This window comes from Alligator sinensis, unplaced genomic scaffold, assembly GCF_000455745.1.
Source record: "Alligator sinensis unplaced genomic scaffold, ASM45574v1 scaffold717_1, whole genome shotgun sequence".
Taxonomy (NCBI): Eukaryota; Metazoa; Chordata; order Crocodylia; family Alligatoridae; genus Alligator; species Alligator sinensis.
The window spans coordinates 1,096,425-1,101,120 of NW_005841961.1; positions in this window are offsets into that span (position 1 = coordinate 1,096,425).

Genomic DNA, 4,696 nt, shown 5'->3' on the forward strand with positions numbered 1-4,696 from the left:
ATCTTCAAGGAAATAGCTGCCCAGATGGCAAGGCAGGGGTACACATGGCATTATTGCCACACAAAGGCCAACCCTGCAGCCATAGCCCACTGGCAGCTGGCCCAGAGGGGCATATGCCTCTACTGGCTGTGCAGTCCCTGTCTGGGTCTGGCAGGTGTGCAGCAGGTCACAGCCAGGCAGCAGCCCCCATTGCCAGACTGGTGCACTGGGTAGAGGGTGCAGGGAACTCTCAGGGCTGCTGCAGCAGTCCAGCTGGCACAAGGGGTAGTGTCCCCAGGTGCCAATTGGCTGGGACCCTGAAGCTCCTGAGAGCAGGCAGCCCTGAGCTACTTGACAGGGGAGCTTTTTATACTGCTGGGGCCAGGACAGGGCAGCTTTTCATACTGCTGGGGCAGCACAGGTGCTGGCCCTGGACTCTAGCTCCCCCTGGCTGCAGATCCGGGAGGAGCCAGGCAGGGTTATTTTGCCCCAAGTGGCACAATTTGTCCCACAACAAAGTGCATGTGTGGGCATGTGCACTGAGGCAAAAAGCCCCAGCTCAAATTTACACCACTTCTATTTGAGCTGCTGCAAGCACACATGCTTGCATGTGTGGACATGCCCTCTGTGCTTTTTTCCCTCCAGTGCAGTGGAACCACAGTGATACCACTACAGTTGTGCTGTGAACACCTGTGCAAAGAAATCCAGAGGTGGAGCATGGTGTTGAAAGAACATTTTTTCACTTAGTTCTTCTTTGCCTTTTTAAAAGAAAAGCTGTTAGGGTGGAGGGCTGAAGTAAATGCCTTATCATTGTTCTTGAGTGATGTGCCCAGAACAACTACTACTAGATAAACCCAGTACATATAGGAAGAAGGCACTAGATAACTATTCCTTCAGTTATAATACAAACCTCTATGATTTGAATTAAAGATTACCTGGGAGTACTTGCATCCTTTACAAGTCTCTCTGTGGAGCAAACACTAGGGGGCAATGACCACACCAAAGAATCATAGAAAATTAGGGTTGGATGGTACTTCAGGAGGTCATCTAGTCCAATGCCCTGCTCAAAGCAGGACCATCCCCAACTATATCTTTCCAGCTATGGCTTTGTCCAGCTGGGTCTTAAAAAGCTCCAAGTATGGAGGTTCCACAAGTTCTCTGAGTAACTTGTTTTAGTGGTTTACTACTCTTCTAGTTTGAAGGTTGTTCCTAATATCTATCCTGAACTTCCCTTGCTGCAACTTGGTATTAAATCCCCCCTCAATCCTCCCTTCTCCAGACTAAATAAGCCCAGCCTCTCCTCGGAGGCCATGTGCCTAGCTCCCTAATAATTTTGGTTTCCTTACGCTGCACTCTCTTGAATTACGCTTCATCCTTCCTGTAGTGGAGGGCCCAAAACTGGACACAGTACTCCAGATGTAGCCTCACCAGTGCCGAAAAGAGCAGAAGAATCTCTTTTCTTGATCTGTTGGCAACAATCCTACTGATGCAGCTTAATATGCTATTAGCCTTCTTTGCAACAAGTGCACACTGTTGGCTCATATTCAGCTTGTCCATTGTAATGCCCAGGCCCTTTTCTGCAGAGCTGCTGCTTAGCCAGTTGCTCCCCAGCCTGTACCAGTGCATAGGATTGTTCCATCCTAAGTGCAGGACTTTGCACTTGTCCTTATTGAACCTCATAAGATTTCTTTTGGACCAATCCGCCAATACATCTAGGTCTTAGACCTGCCCTCCAGTGTATCTACTGCTCCCCTCAGTTTGGTGTCATCTGCAAATTGGCTGTGTGCGCACTCTGTTCCATCTTCCAGAATTTTGTTGATGAAGATATTGCGCAAAACTGGCCTCAGGGCTGACCCCTGGGGAACTCCACATAATGCTGGCTGCCAATTAGACATTGAGCCATTAATTACTACCCTTTGAGTCTAACGATCCAGCCAATTTTCTATCCACCTTACAGTCCATTCATCCAACCTGGACTTCCTTAGCTTGCTTGTGAGAATGTTATGGGAGTTCGTATCAAAAGTCTTGCTAAAGTCAAGGTATATCATATACACTGCTCTCCCTGCATCCTCAAAGCCAGTCATCTCTTCATGGTAGGCAATCAAGCTGGTCAGGTTGGTGAATTCATGCTGACTTTTCCTAATCACTTTCTTCTTCTCCAGGTCTTAAATGGATTCCTTGAGGATCTGCTCTATGACTTTTACAGGGACTGAGGTAAGGTTGACCAACCTGTAGTTCCCCAGATTCTCCTTCTTCCCTTTCTTAAAGGTGGGCACTGTATTCACCCTTTTCCAATCATTCGGGACCTCTCCCAATTGCCACGAGGTTTCAAAGATAATGGCCAGTGGCTCTGCAATTGTATTGGCCAACTCCCTCAGCACCCACGGGTGCATTGCATCCAGTCCCATGGACTCGTACATGTCTAGCTTTTGTAAATAGTACACAGCCTGTTCTTTTGCCACTGACTACTCACCTTCTCCCCAAACTGTGCTGCCAGGTGCAGTAGTCTGGGAGCTGACTTAACCTGTGAAGACTGAGGTAAAGAAGGCATTGAGTACTTCAGCCTTTTCTTCATTAGGTTGCCTCCCCAATTCAGTAAGGGACCCACACTTTCCCTGATTTTCCCATTGTTGGAGATGTACTTGTAGAAACTAGGCCTGTCAATTAATAGTAGTTGATGTACACAGTTGACATGTTAATTGATTCTTGCATTATTTTTTTAACACATTAATCATGCACATGGCTTTGGAGCCCATGCCTGGGCTCTGCTCTGCCACCATCATTGCTACTTCTGAGCCACCCAGGAGGGCAGTGGTGGCAGTGTAGAGGAGCCATAGGGCAGCTCGGGCACAGGGTATGGGCAGCTGCAGGGAGGGGGGATGGGGGGGGGCTCACAGACACAGATGCACAAGAGCAGCTGGAGCATGCGTGCAGCCAAGAATGCAGCCTTGTGGCATGTAGAGCAGTGGCCTGCAGGTAAGTCTGTGGGGTGGAAGGGGCATGGAGGAGGCAAGGGGTGGGGCGACAGATCAAGGTCTCCATGATGAGGGAAGAAATGGGGCAGAGGTGGGGCAGGGTCTGAAGTGAATAGGGCCCTGGGACTAGGGCAGATCAAGGTGTTGAGCCCCAGCTCAAGTCTGGGATCGTGCCCGGTATGCAAAGGCCAATAAAGATACCAGGGGTGAAAGTACAAAGAAGGTTTATTGCTAGCAATAAAAGGTGTGAGCGGAATAATTTCAGGTAACAAGCACAGCAGATTACTATTTCTAAGCATCTTTTATACAGGAGTTTTTGAGCCTTCATAAGCATCCTTGTTTGCTGATTGGTTATAAAGGAGTGACGCAAGGAGTTCTTTACTGAGCATGTCTCTATACCTGTGTTTTAGCCATGTATCTCATTTACATACATGTATGTTTCATTAGCATACTTTTTCCCCACCTAGGGGCATGATTTTTAGTATTTTAATGAGCCCTTTAACCCAGTACTTTGCTTCTTGCTTTTGTTTTCAAGCCCCCTTTATCTAGGACTGTCTCCTACCTATCATCGCAGATGGGCATTCGTCACATAACATTCTCTTCTGCTTCGTCTCTGAGTAGTGGTTTCTAGGTCACTCCTTACAAAGGGACAGAGTCATGGGTGGTTCATCCAGGAACGTGGCTCCCCATCACTGCACACACCCCTGGGGGAGGCATGGGGGTACATGCCCCCAGATTTGTGCTCAGGACAGAGGCAGGCTGCTGTGGACTGGTGCTCTGCATCCTGCTGCCTTTGCCCCAGAATTCATATGCTGACTGCGATGTGCCTCCCCTACCTGCCTGGCCGTGGGAGGCAAAACATGGCATCATGTGGCTCCTAGGGCAAAGGCAGCAGGGTGCAGAGCCCCATCTCACAATGGGCAGCCTGCCTCTGCTCCACAGATGAATTTCATAGATTCATAGATGCTAGGGTCGGAAGGGACCTCAATAGATCATCGAGTCCGACCCCCCTGCATAGGCAGGAAAGAGTTCTGGGTCTAGATGACCCCAGCTAGATGCATATCCAACCTCCTCTTGAAGACCCCCAGGGTAGGGGAGAGCACCGCCTCCCTTGGGATCCCGTTCCAGACCTTGGGGCCCTTGGCCCCCCTAACTGTGAAGACAGAGTACGCTTCCCTCCCTCGTCCAAGTCACTGATGAAGACATTAAAGAGTATCGGTCCAAGGACCGAGCCCTGCGGGACTCCACTGCCCACACCCTTCCAGGTTGAAACCGACCCATCTACCACGACTCTCGGGGTGCGACCCTCTAGCCAATTCACCACGCACCGGACTGTGTAGTCATCCAAGTCACAGCCTCTTAACTTGTTCACCAGTATGGGGTGGGATACCGTATTGAAGGCCTTCCTGAAGTCTAAGTATACAACATCCACCCCTACTTCTGTGTCCAGGCGTTTCGTAACCTGGTCATAAAAAGAGACTAGTTTAGTCAGGCATGATCTGCCTGCTACGAACCTGTGCTGGTTTCCCCTCAGCATAATTTGTCCTGCTGGGCTCTCGCAAATGTGATCCTTGATAATTTTTTCAAAGACTTTGCCAAGGATGGAGGTGAGACTGACTGGCCTATAGTTGCCTGGGTCCTCCTTCCTCTCCTTGAAAATAGGGACCACAATGGCCCTTTTCCAGTCCTCTAGGACCTGGCCTGTGCGCCACGAGTGTTCAAATATTACCGCCAGTGGCTGT